Here is a 14,744-nt window from a genome sequence, read left to right as displayed (position 1 = left end):
GCAATGAAATTGCATTATTGTTTATTATTTTATTTATGTATTTGTATTTCACTAGTGACTGAAGACTAAACTAGGACCAAGGCCCAGTTAGGTTAGGGTGGGACAAACACAACATATGATTCAACATTCCAAAGTGATGTAATGATATGACATGGTGTCAGATTATCACTCCTCAAACTTACTAAGAGATACTGTAATAGTCTCTCTCTTTTTTTCTGATTTTTTGCTAGTCAAGAGGGCCATGATAGAATGGAATTTCTGCAATGACTCTTCCTTCTCTATTTCCACTCTACCAGTCTGTTCTCTGCTTGAGAACTAGCAATTACAAGTAAAGTTACAACTGGATGCAAAGAAAAGTCTCATAAGAGGAGCATGTAAAGTTGACATGAAGAGCTGCATGGTGACTAACATCAGTGCAACAGTTGCACATTAGATTTGGAATTGTTGCCTCTTGGTCAAGTTGTGGTTGATTTGGGGGCCTCGCAACAGGTCAGTTAGAGAAATCACTGATATGGAGCCAAGTGTAGTGTAACTTACTATTTCCAAAAGTCAATATCTTAAATAGAGATGGCCACAATGGCAAACAGACAACTCTAGAACCCTCAGTTCAGTCACTACCACATTGCTACCCAAGAACTGCTGCCTCTGTCCCTCTTAGTCTCCAACCACCTTGGAGACCCTTAACCCTTTTGAGCACTAATTCTGTTCCCTTCTCAAAGCCAAACACCAGTGTGATATTATATGATTAAAATATGTCCATGTAGATCATTGTTGCTATCACAGTTCTGTAATTGCAACAAATCTTATTCGAAGAGTGACATGTAAGGTGTCAATGGAAAAGTTATGATTTTCTTAATATGATTATTCTGTTTGTATGTATGTATCATTTTTGTATCTGAAGTTATGAATATTGACTATGTATCTGTATTTCAAATGTGTTTGCTCCTGTGGTAACACCCAAGGGGAATTTGCATCCAGTCTGGCCAGCACATTGTGAATGGAGTATTCAAGTTGATGGCTCATCAACGAACACAATGGACCATGGAAGAAGCCTATCTACACCTGATGGACTTTCATAAGGGTGTTCTAGCTAGCGTATGGGTAACGGCTGCCCTGACTCATCAAAACATGCAAGGGCATGTGTCTAGATCATGTGACCCTAAACTCCATTTTGTGCCTGTTCTTTTCCACTGACTATGCTGAAGGTTTTGTTTGGGACAGTGGGTTTCCCTCTACATGGCAGAAGCTATAAAAGGCCCTGGAAAATCTCAGTTTTGCCTCTTTCCTGCTCTGAACTATGGACTTATATTAATGGGAGCATTCTAACAAGGGACTGAGGACCTTCCAGTTAATTGGGAGCAACCATAGACTTAACCAGTTAGCACTTTATTTCTTTGCTGCTTTAATCCTTATCCAAGAACTTTTGCAATTGTATGTATTTGATTCATTTAACCAGCTTTAACTCTCACCTCTTTATTTATTTAAAAAAAACAACCTTTAGATATTCAATACTAAAGGATTGGCAACAGTGTGATTATTGGTTAAGATCTTAGTTATATATTGACTGGGGTATGTGTCTGCTCCTGTGGATTGATAAAATTGGTTTTAAATAACCACTCATCATTAGCTAGTGTCTGGGTGTTGAATCCAGGACTGGAATACCCAGGGAGGCTGCATTTCTGACTTCTTGTTAGCCAGGGTGGTGAGACAGAAGTTTACTTTGATTGCTGGATTGTTATTTCTTATGGAAGAATAACCACCAGTTTTGGGGTGTGTCTGTCCTATTTCTCAGCAGCTTGTCCTGAATTTGGTATTCTCAGTTGTGACCCACTGAGGCACGATGGCACCCTGGGACATAATTAGTTCACAGCCTCTGCCATAACACTTCTGGCTCTCTAACACAACAGCACCATGCAACAAGGACACTTAGATTATTTTTTTAATGTTCAGCAAGGCACAAAAATGCTTTTGTTTCAACATTTACAGTTGTCAAGGCAAACAGGCAACATACACTCAAAACAACTGACCAAGGACAAAACTCTCTAAACAGCACTATAATAGGGAGCTTTAGAGCTGAACCATCAGTGTGTGCAGTGCTGTCTGCTCTTTCACTAGGGTAATAAATCTATTGTTTTGCTATCATCCTGTTGTGGGGAGATTTCTCATTCAGTTCTTTTGGGTGTGCTGAGCCTGACTATTTGTTGGCAGTTTTTGCTATGCTCAGCAATTGCTACTCTCACTTGGTTTGTTTGTTCCACACACCTTAGGTGGAGTGTGTGTTGACTTAAAAAACCAAACCAATGGATTGCAGCACAGTTTGTTGTCTTAACATTTTAACTTTTAACTCCCTTTGAGCCTTTTAAAACTATAGGTAACAGACACAAAATATATTTAAAGATTCCACAGTTTTAGTAATAATAAATAATTTACTCTTCTTAAGAAACAAACATTCAGATTTTGAAAGCACTTTCCTTATATTAATAAAATAAGTCCTGAACAATCCTATGAGCTAAGTAAAGTGTTGTTCTTATTTTATAAATGATTAAGCTGAGGAATAGAGTGTAAAATTCTGGCCCATTGAAGTCAATGGTAAAACTCTCGTTGACTTCAGTGGGGTTAAGATTTCACCCTGAGAGTTTATGTGGTTTACTCAAGGTCATGCAAGTAAATAGTCAGGTGAGTCACAGAGCTGGAACAAGAGCTGAGCTGGATGGGAACTGGAATTTCCATCCCATGGGAAATTTCACATTTCTGAAAAAATTTCCTTTTCAAATGGAAGCAAAAAGCCAGAAGTTTTCCATTTCCTGTAGAATGGAAATGTCTGAAATGTTCCATTTTGGAAAACCTGAAACAGAATTCTTCAAATATTTTGGGCCAGCTCCCTGGCTGCCCAGATGGAAAGCTGGCTGGGGAGCTGGTAGCCTACCCGCCAAGCAAACAGGCAGCCCAGGGAACTAGCCAGCTTCCCAGCTCACCTTGTAGCCCAGGCAGCTGATGTGATACTTCAGAGCCTGATGAGTCATCCCTGAGTCAGAGAGTGTGATGAGTCCTCAGAGGCAATTACCTGCAGGTCTTGTAATAGGCACCACACCATTCAAGCAGAGTTCAGCTAATCCACAGGCAAGGGCCCACGCAGGTGACCCCAAGGCAGGTCTATAGGCTCCTAAGGGAAGCAGTCTGTTTAGTGTCAAGTATTGGGGGTAGCTGTGTTAGTCTGTATGCACAAAAACAACAAGGAGTCTGGTGGCACCTTAAAGACTAACCGATTTATTTGCATCTGAAGAAGTGGTGTTTTACCCACACAAGCTTATGCCCAAATAAATGGGTTAGTCTTTAAGGACTCCTTATCGAGTCTGTTTAGTGTCAAGACCTGGCCAGGAGTAGTTCTAGTGCCAGTATTTTCGATAGATTACTTCTGCTCTAGCCGACCTGTTTCCACACTAACCAGCATCTGCTCCAGCCTGCATCTGTTCTTTCCTCAGCTGGCTGCCCAATGACTCAGACAGGTGTCAGGCCAGCCAGATTGGGCCTAGAAGAGCTGGACAGCCAAGGAGTCAGCTGCCTATGTCCCTGGGTAGCCTGAAGAGCCGGGTAGCTGTCCAGAAAGTCAGGCAGCCTGCCCATCTATTGGGCAGTCCAGGGACCCAGCCACTTGAGTAGCCCAGGGAGCCAGCTGCCAGCAGTGCCTCAGAGTGAGGGGAGTCTCAGTTCCCAAACTTCTCATGAGACTGTGTGTCATGGAGCCCTGGGGGACAAGGAGCCAGGCCACTTGGGATCCTGGGGAGCCATAGAACCTGGGAACCCCAGCTCTGCAGTAGCCCACCAAGTGGGCTACTGAGGAGCCAGGCACGCAGGAGAACTGGAAACTTGCCTGCTTACCCTGCTCTAATTGTTGGGCACGCTGCCTCCACTGTACAAGTGCACTGTATACCATGGGTCAGATTGTGGTTGCCTCCATGCTCGGGTGCACAAGAATCTGGCATCCCAGTCCTCCTTCCACACAGGAGCAAACCACATTTGCAATTCCTGCATTTTCCCAAAGGCAGTGACTTCACCCTGCAGGTTCCCTCTGAGGTGCTGGCTGCCCTAAATGGGAGTAGAGAAGAAGCAAAACCATGTCCTCTGCCAGCACTATGACCAGTTGCAATAGGGAGCTATTTTCTCTGAAAGGGTGTCTCAGCTGGCATGCTTCCTCTATTCATCAGTAGGCACTGATGATAATGGGAGAGATTGAAGCCCTGTATCTTGCATGATCAGACTTCTGGGCCCAAGCCTTAAATTCTTGGGATAACATAGGATTAGGTAAACATCTGATTAAATATTGAAGATTAATACTCCAGCTGCACGTACTGTCTATGAATTTTATATTCTCTCTCCAAATGTGCTCCCACCCCTGCTGTTTTAGGACTAGATTTTTAAAGGTAAAGATGGAGATTGGCACCTACTGGGATTTTCAACACACCTAGACACCTAACTAGGGCCTTTCTGCATTTTTAGGCACCTTTAAGAAAATCTGACCCTTAGCCCCAGATTCTCAACAGTATTTAGGCCCCTATCTCCCAAATACCTTTTGAGGATCTGAGCTGGAGTCTCTTATTGGAATGGGAAGACCATAGAAGAAGGTGATGTTGATGTCTATGAATGTGGAGGAACTTCAGTGCTGCTCATCATCAGCAATTTGCAGAACTGGGTACTGAGTCAGCCAAAATGGAATCTCCTCTGGCCATGTCAAAAGGAAATATGCTTAACTCTTTTAGAGGACACCCTGTACCCTCTTAAGGCCCACAGTCCTGAATTTTCAGAGATGTAAGCACCAACTACTGGGACTGCTCAGCACTTCTGCAAATCAGGCCTGTAGGATGTAAGTGGGACTTAAGTAGTATATAGCTGCTGTGCTGGCCCTTTACACAAAGGTGAGTTTCACTCTCCTTAAATATCTTATGGTATGGTTTTTGTTTTTCATTTTTTTCCTTCAGGCATCTAGGATTATCTTCCAAATGGATGTCTATACACCGTGTGTAATAATATAGTGTGACGATTTACTAGGGTATTGTTCATATCCGAATAGCAAAGAACACTTTGTATCTGCAAAGTAAATATTTTCCCAATTACCGTACAATATTTGCTGCTTCATGTGGTTGTATATGCGCAGCTACAGTGTTTTGAATTCTCTTGGTCATGTGTCTTAGCTAGTATAGAATAACTCCCTCCCTCCTGGGTACTGAAGTAATGGACCCTTAGGCCAGATCCTCGGCTAGTGGTAATTAACAAAGTTCTGTTAAAGTCAATGGAGCTACATCAATTTACACCAGCTGAGAATCTGGCCCTTCATTTTTCTCATCAAACACAGGCATTTTTGGAGTTCATTTGTGCTGAATAACAAATCCCATTTGTGAAGTTTCTGTAATTCTACAGGTTCAGGCTGGGATGCTTTTTATCTTATCACTGCACCTTTTATTTCAATTCTTCTCCATGGCTTCCTTTCAAGAGTCTAACCTTCTGCTTCTATGCCACTGCAATACTATCTCTTCTCAAAAACCAGTCAAGTTCTTTAGAAATTTCTCTCTCTCATCTTTTGTTTTCAACCTGTGCATGTTTTCTTCCTACCTCACCACCCTCAGTCTCACTTGTAATCTTTTCTTTCTTTTATTTAAATGTTCCGTTCTCTTTATTTCCTACCCTCCAATTCCTTTTCCAAGAAACTTATCAGCAACCTTGTTTTCTGTATTTCTCTGCGCTGTGATTAGAGTCTCCTTTCTAGTGATTATCTTACTGTATGACTCTTTCTCAGTATATCTATCATCTAAAATTGCAACTAGTCATTGAAAGCATTTTTGTTTCCATCCTCCTCCCTCCCCTCCCGCATCCTTCCTAGCCAAGGAAACATTCAGAATAACTTGAACGTTTATATGGTGTATTTCCTCAAGCCCTTAGTCATTTAGAGTTGTGTAATATACTTTCCATATGCTGCAGAAATAGGGCATTTTACTCCCACATATGGAAAGTAACTGGGCATTTCATTGATACCTAAATAATCAATGGAATGTTTCTGCTTTGTAGTAGGAGTATCAGCTCATGGAAAGCTGTTACCTTTGTTGTCACCTGGCCCATGGATACATCGCTGCCGTACATTCCAACTCAAGTGGTGTCATTTCACTCTTTCTGCCAAACCCTCGCAATTCTTAAAATGTAACTTTTGTTGACTGCAGTTTCTTTTTAACAAGTTAAATAATGTGCTGATTACAGTAGGCATGACTGTTACTTAACTCATGCAGCCTTCCAGGAAGTGAGAAAGAATATGGAGCCTCACTCCTTTGTGACGTATCTAAGGGCTGTCCAGAATAGCAGCCTTTGTGATAAGGGGAGTGCAGGGGCTACTGATGACTTGCTTCTCCAGGAGCGATTCACTAAAATGGGAGAGGTGGGAAGGGAGTTGGCAGAACTGTGATAGCACCTGAAAAGGTTATGCTCTGGCTGGCTGTGCTGGAGGGAAGGGAGCAAAACTATTTGCCTTTCCCTTTAAAAAATGTTGTGAAAGATGTATCCATAGATATTGGTGTTGTATATTTGCATCTATAGCACAAAATGCCCTTTGATTTATGTGCTTGGTTTCTAAGATGGGATCAGACAGTTTCAACTCACCCATCTAGGGAAAGAGGAAGGAGGCCCTTTCCAAGGCTAGCTGATCCAGCTGGGGGTTGTGTGGGTTAGAACCTAGATGTTGCTTTCACTCAGGTTGGTAATCTGCCCACTTTGCAGTGAGGACACAAGCTAAACCACTTGAATGTGGATAGACTTCTGATGCCTTCCCACAATCCCACCTGTGTGCCCAGGAGGACAGAGAAGTTCTCCTCCTGTTAACTGGGAAAGAATCATTGAGGGGCTCAGCTCACTGCAGCACAAAGAACCATGAGATTGCACCCAGAAGTCCTAGTGACACACCCTACTAACAGCACCAGTCAGGATACTGTAACTCAGGTATGGCTTTGCAGTGTGACTTAAGAAAACCTTGGTGCTTAGACCCTGATGCCTATGGCCTGAGTTAACTCTGCTGTGAAGAGATTCCCTAACAGTCACTTAACAGATTATACTTAAGAGTCCTTAAGAGGAAAAGCAAATAATCTTAATGGCTCTAGCCCAGTCTTCTTAGGAAGCACCCCACAAACAGTTGGAACAAGGTGCCTCAGACTGGGGGACAATTACTGAGACTTATCTAGGCTTTGCTAGGAGAATGTAAGTTGGTTTTGTTCTGCTCCTGTAACTTAAAAGGAAAACCTAGCTAGTTTAGCTGGTAACAAAGGGTAATTAGAGGAGACTAAATATGTGTGCAGGGTGTTTATTTTAAAATCCTTTTTTCTCCATTGCCTTGTTCCAAGAAGGCTGTTGGTCAATCTCACTGGTCACAGGTTCCTGAAGGAAAGAAATGAGGGTGCCCAAAACCCAGTCCGTCTTTCAGGGCGATACGTGGTTGGGACATTGAGTAGTGTATGTGGGACATGGTCAAAGAGTGGAAGATTTGGGAGTTTCTACCGTTAGACAGGTAAGGGCAAGAGTCGGGTCACCTGAGTGGGTGAGACCAGAAGGGAGAGGCAGTGTATCTTAGTGGGTAAAGTACTGGAGTGGGACTCAGAAGAAATGGGTTTTATTACCAGCTTGGCAGTTGACCTATGTCTCAGTTTCCCCATCTGCAGAATGGAAGTAATGATATGTTGTAAAGCACTTGGAGGTCTACTGATTAAAAGTGCTATATAAGAGCTCAGTATTCTCAAAGGGGGCAAAAATATGGTTAGCCATAAACTGTGACAGGAAGATTTCAAAATGTCAAAGTTGTTTCTATTATGCAGCCGTTCAAAAAATGAACAGTTTTTTTTTTAATTTTAAATTTTTGCTAACTATATTTTTGAAAAACTTGTAATTTTCAACCTTCAAAATTTTAGATTTCCCATTCCCCCCCTTTTTTTGGAAGGGGAGGAACTTTTTGTTGCTGAATGCAACAGAATGGATAATGTCTTTGGGTTCTTTCCCCTCACTTTTCATTTTTCTTTTATCCATTTTTCATTTTCATATTCTGGATGTTGAATATTTCATATTCAATTCATATAATTCATAATTATAGTTGGAGAAATTTTGAAAACTTACAGAGGAGCAAAGGGAAAAATGAAAAAGTGATGGGGGGGGGGGGGAAATAAACAGAATTTCATTCTATTGCATTCAGTGTCAAAAAAACAAAACCAGAAAAAAAGGGAAGAAAACCGACTATTTGAAAATTTTGGTTTAAATGAAGAAATGGAAATTATTAAAAAATCAGAACTTTTCGTGCAAGATTTCAGTGTAAAAAAAAAAAAAAGGAGTTTTCCAATTAAAGTTTTTGATGAAAAATTTTAGCCAGTTCTAAAGGGGAGTATGTTACACCTTTTCAAGGCATATCTTCCATGGTACAGCCACAGAACTGTGAAAAGCATTTTCCCTCTCTGAGGCTCTGTTTGGACAGGTGTGCCTCTGTGCTGTTCTTTATAATAGTCTGTGTCTTAAAGACATGGGGAGATTCTCAAAGGGCAGTTAGTCTTCCAATCCCCATTGGGATTACTTGGCTGCCTCTTTCCAATTTGTGCCTTTGAAAATTTCCTCACAACCTAGCCCAGTATTTTTACCCACCTTGTGGGTCTCAGTGCAGGGAAACAAGCTCTGGGGGGGCTGCTAGTCCCCTCTCCTGAGCAGAGGTGGGTAGGGACATGGTGGTTGGAACCTTTGACTGTCTCCACAATGCTCAGGTCACAACAGCTGAGTCGAAATAGAGGAAGAAGGAATTGTACTAGTAAAGGGCTGGCCTAGGTTACTCTCCATCAGAACAAGGCGTTAGCCAAGGTCAAAATTGTGAGGCACAATTTTTCCCATGGTGTGATCCTGGGGCAGCCCAGTTATGCACCATCCCTTTCTCAGGGCAGAACCTATTGTTGTAATTTGTCCCTTAATATTTTGTTTTAAACTCACTTCTGGTAGGCAATCAGTATACCTGAATTTTCCCCCTTTTTCCCCCTTTCAAAATAGACAAATCAGTTCCCTATGCCAATGATCTGATAATGTTCAAATTTAAGTTCCAAAAAGCAGCTCAAAATCCATAGTCCAGAGATACATAACCCCAACCAAAGGGTGTGTGTGTGTGAGAGAGAGACATGACATGAAAACCACCTTTATTCACATAAAATTAGGTTAAAATCTATTCAAATGTTATAAAATTACAATATATACTCAAAATATCTGAATAAAATAACACATCTGAAATGATGATGATGAAACATCATCATCAAAAAATTCACTCAAAATATTGATAATATACCAAGTCAACTGAAACGTGCCCAGATTACATGTCAGTTTTATAGAAGGTGAAATCGATTTGCAGCCAGACATGGAACAGCCCAAGCAAATCCCTCTGCCCTACCCCAGCCATTCTGTTCTGGTGAGATTTCAAAACTGCTAGTTTTGCCTAACCCAGCAAAGTTAGCCAGGAAGAAAACCAGACAGATGCAGGCACCATATCTCACTCCAAGAACAGAAAGGGCACTGTGCAGACATGTCACGGTGCACAAAATGGCAAGGTTCTCAGTGCTATGCATGACCCTCCACTGAAATACTTAGGAAGAAAAGGATTGAACAACATCCTCCAAGCCAGGACATAGAGTGAGCTAGGGACAGGAGCATTCTCCAGGCTGTACAAAGGAGACCAGAGAGGGTAGTCTTTGGACCATCCCTTTCTCAGGGCAGAGCCTATTGTTATATGGCCCGTTGACACACATGCCATAGAGCTGCTTCTTGGTTCTGTCTGCAAAAGGAACATTTACCAAACTCTTCCAGGACAACAATCTGCCTGCTTGCACAAGAACCTTATCCACAGAAGGGGAGACAGCCAGTGACGGGGACACAGGATTCCCCCTGGAAAAACAATCCCTGAAGAAACTTTCAGCAAATACTGAGCAGCCCACTGAGTAATGCTACCCAGAATTCAGTGAGGAACTTATCCAAAAAAACCGCACAGACCATAGTCTGCTCTGAACAGCAAGATCTGTTGCTGACTTCCAGCTTTACCAACTAGGAACAATCAGGTGGGACACCTTGGTCAACCCAGCCTGAATCAAGGCAGAAAACAGCCTCTGGAGGAGGGAGCTTCAGTGGGAAAAATGAGTTTAAAAAAAAAGTGGTTCTTTCAAGAGCTGGAAACTGGAAATTGGCTGGTCTAGGCACGCACTTCACAGAGGTCGACCGGTGTTAAAAAGACCGTTATAGAATGGAGGCAAATCTAAATTCTGTAATTAACCAGATGACAACAAAAATAGGTGAAAAGCAAAGTCCATCCCCACCCCCCAGCATGCTGGAGGAGAGAGAAGGCAAGGGACTTCCAGGCCAGCAGTCAGAGTATAACAAGCACTGAACAGATGGAAGGTGAAAGGCCACCACCCTGCTGACTAAATCAGTGAGCCCCTGGCCCCCTTCTAATGGCAGGTACAGCAAAGCAGGGCTCAACCAATGGTAACTATTGCCCAAAAAATTTTTAATATGTCTCTAAATCCAGCTCAAAAGGCCATGGAGAGGGTCCAGATGCACTAGCCGGTGCCACAACATTGAGGCCACAAGATTGTTGGCAATCAAAATCTGTCTCTGAAAAGAGAGTCCAGGAAGGAGCCAACACCATGTCTGCAGCCAGCCTTTCACCTTCTTCTCAGCCCCCTCCCAGTTGCTTATCATATATTATTCAGATCCAAAAAAGACACCCAGCACCTTTATCCATGAGGTGCCCCATTGGAACTGTTGGGGACAGCTATGCTGCCAAGAGTGCCGTAAGAAAAAATGCTCTTAGTCCAGTTAATGCAAGCTGAAGATGCCTGTTCATACACTTGTAAACAAGCACAAAGTGCTTGTACATTACTGTCAGATGTAATAAAAACTGATATGTCATCAGCATAGGCTGACACATGAACCGGGAAAGCATCTGGCACCATGTCATAGAAACGGCAGTCAGATAGCTTCTGAGAAGATGCAGAAATGTCTCCAAACTAGGAGCACACAGCATCCCAGACAGAGAACAACCATGACGACTGTTTTTGGGAAGCAGTGGCTAAGAACCCCATTAATCTTTAGGACACTAAATACATTATGGTACAATTAAAAAAAAATATGAAGAGAACACAGGGCCAATCCTGAAAGCCTCAAATATTTTTAAAAGATCACTGTGGTTGACTCAATCAAAGGCCTTCTCCTGGTCCATGGAAATAAGCCTCACATCCAGATTACGACGTTTGCTAACAGTAAAAACAGCATGAATTAAAAAACTAATTATCAAAAATACAGCAGTCAGGTATATAATATGTTTTATTAGAGTCCTTCAATCAGTTGGCTAAGGGCCTGGATAAAGTCTTATAATCAGAACAGAAAACAGAAATACATCGCAGAGGTCCCCTTTTTTGTGCAGCAGGGTGATTGCTGCCTTGCAGCAATTGAGGGACAGCTTCTTCTCATGGATACAATCTCACACCGCTAGAAAAAAGTCAGGACCGATGAAATGCTTGTAAAATTCAGATGGTATCCCATCAATACCTAGGTCCTTGCCTGTAGGGAGCTGCTGGATTGCAACAGAGAGCTCCTGCAGTGCCAACAGGGTATCCGACACTACTGTTCTTCACCAATCTGATGGGGTAACCCTTGGTGGAGCTCCTCCATTGCCAGAACATCACAAGCTTTAGGTGAGTACAAAGTACTGAACAAAGAAACAGCTGCTTTATGCATCTCAGCAGGGTCAATGGTCTGTAGACTTTTGCTCCAACTCTGAAAAGAACCTTGTGGGAGCATCAATTTCCTATGAACAACCCCTGTATCTCTCAAGTCAAGGGTGGCTGAGTGAACAAAGCAGTGTAGATGAACTCAAGCCCAACTCCCTACTTCCCTTTAGTGACTTTTTGGATAGCACTAATCTTCTTCACACTGTACCCACCCTTCCTATATAGCTGACTGGTTGGGATGTCAGGAACCAGGGATGAGTCAGAGAAATAATCCTTCTCCTCTTCATCTCCCTCAGGCTCCACCAGCACAGAATAACATTGAGCCACCACTGGAACATTCTCCTTATTCATGGACAGAAATTCAGTGGGAGCATCAGCTGGGATATCTATTTTCCCAGGAGTGGTAGGCAGCGCAGCCCCAGGCTGGCACCCAGCATCATCACTACAGCATCCAGGATCAGGGTTGAGAACTCATCATGCCAGGGGAAGACAGTACCCTACTGGGATGTCCAGGCATGGAGCTACCGCCCAGAGCAATGCTATCCTCCTTTACCGGGCACACAGCTCCATCCTCAGCCACTGCCAGCAGCTGCCAAAATCTGAGCCCTTTTAGAAGTAGTCCAGCATAAATCCATCTCATTGGTTTGTTCTTCACCCTGTTTCTGCTTCCTTTGCAGGCAGATGCTCCTCAGCCTCCCGGACTCACTTCTGTCGAGGCACAAGTGATGGGGCCACAATAGAGGAATCCTCTGCGGGAGCTGCTCCCCGGACAATGGCAGACCAGCTATAGTGAAGGAGGGAGTAAGAGCCTGCATCTTCACTGTCAGATCCTTGATGTCCCAGCCTCCTCCACACTATCCTGGGGTTGCACATTCTTACCAAGGACCCCTCAGCTGGCAGTGCCTGGGCAGGCGCACCTCAAATGACCAGGGTCACCACACAGGAAACATTTCATGTTTTCAGAGGCAGATTTTATATTAGCACAGCCACCTTACCTACATTCACCAACACATTCTCCACAGTGCAGGAGATAGCAGGCCACACTGAACCCCATGTTTGTGGGTCAAACTGCTAAACCCATCTGAAGTAGACCCCATGGAGGGACCCCCAATAAAAAGGAGGGGAACCAACACCCCTAAATAAAGAAACAGCAAATAACAAAATAAACAGAGAAACTCAGCTCGTGTACACAGGACATAACAAACACAGCCTAACTCTCAGAAGCTCCCATAACCCGAGAGAGAGTAACCAAAACATCCTTTTTAGAGTCTGAGACTTTATTCCAAGTCTCCACCCTGGGGGAATTTTCTTTCTTTTTATCCTAGCATTCTAAATCTTTGAAAGAAAGTATTTAGAATGGGTGGCATGACAGACCTTTAAATGCAATATGCAGCGACAGCTCCATGCTATAATTACTGTCGTACTGAAGAAGGTTAAATATTTATGAAGAAAGAGCATTTTATCACCCAATCTAATGTTTAAACTTGGATTCTGTAATCTCCTTGAGATGCTAATAACCAAGGGGGGGGGGGGGGGTTCTTGTTTGTTTAGCAGCAGTAAAATTCTCTCCATTCTAATTTGTTTTACAGAGAGTGGCTTATTTGTGGTTTACAAATTCAGCCAACAGAGCTTTTTTTAAAAATTTTCAGCGAAAAATAAATGAAAAAAAAATCTGCCAAATGCCGTCTTGGGCTCAGCCTACTTAATGTTTCTCAGATAAACATAGGGTTGCATAGGGTTGTGTGTGGGAATATTTTCACAGGATGGTTTCTTTGGTTCCAATCCATGTGCATTTGCAGCCACCTCCCCCAATTTTTGCTTTGAGTGTCAGGTCAAATCTTTAAGTGAAAACAAGATGGTAAGTGCTTAGTTTCATCTGCTGCCATGTTGAACTCATGTGAAATTACGATTTTGAAGCAAAGACCATAAATACAATAAGTTTGCTCAATACATGATCCAAATGTGCTTGTGATGTCACTGAACCTTAATGAATCTATCAAGGAAACTGATCGGAGTTTTCTGTTTTTAACACAACTCCAAAATGGGTATGTTTCACATGGGATAGGATTCATAAGGAATTGCAGTGCCTAACTTTTTGGCATCCTGCCACCATTAAGTGGAATTCACAATCCTGAATATGACACACGGGTTCCTTATACAACGTATGAGGAGAATTAGGTACCTAAGAGTGGGATCCACAAAAGCCATCATGATAGGTGGGGAGCTGCCTAAAATAGCCAATAGGAAGTGATAAGGAGAAGGGTGTGGCTTAACCCCATTCCTCAAAGGGATTGAGTCACCTAACTCTGAGCTGCAGGGAAGCACCTATCTCCATTTTGGATTCACAGCCATGAACCCTCTCCTGGAGTTTGGTGCCTAAACCAGCACATTCTTTTTTCAGGAGAAATGAGGGTTTCCTTATAATCTTTAGCCCAGTGGTTAGAGCATTCAGCCAGGATGTGGGGGACTAAGGTTCAAGTCCCCTCTCTGCCTGATATAGAGCAGGAATTTGAATGTGGGTCTCCCTCCTATCAGGTGAGTGCCCTAAACATTGGTCTATGGGATTTACTAGGGTAGGTCTCTCTCAATCTCTCCTTTTGAAGCTGACCCACTTTGTATAAAATATCTGAATAGTGATTGGGCCAGAGTACAATGAGAATGACTCTATAACCTGGTGGTTAGGACACACACCTGGGGGGGAGGGGCAACTCAGGTTTCAGTCTCCCTGCTCCACAGAACATTAAATCAGTTTTACAAAGCAAAATGGCATCAAGTGGACAGACTTGCTTCAGAGTAGCACATAGCACAGTAGTTCTCTTGATATGTGTGTTCAAATCCCTGCTCCATATCAGATAGGCAGGGATTTGAACCTGGATTTTCTGCATGACCACTCTACCCCTGCGGGGTCTAAAGGTTATAAAGGCACCACTGCCGCCTTCTACTGCTTTGTGGGGGATCAGAAATGCTCAGTGC

The sequence above is a fragment of the Lepidochelys kempii genome, chromosome 4 (assembly GCF_965140285.1).
Source record: "Lepidochelys kempii isolate rLepKem1 chromosome 4, rLepKem1.hap1, whole genome shotgun sequence".
NCBI lineage: Eukaryota > Metazoa > Chordata > Testudines > Cheloniidae > Lepidochelys > Lepidochelys kempii.
The sequence above is the reverse complement of the archived record's forward strand: the minus strand, read 5'-3'. Positions refer to the sequence as shown.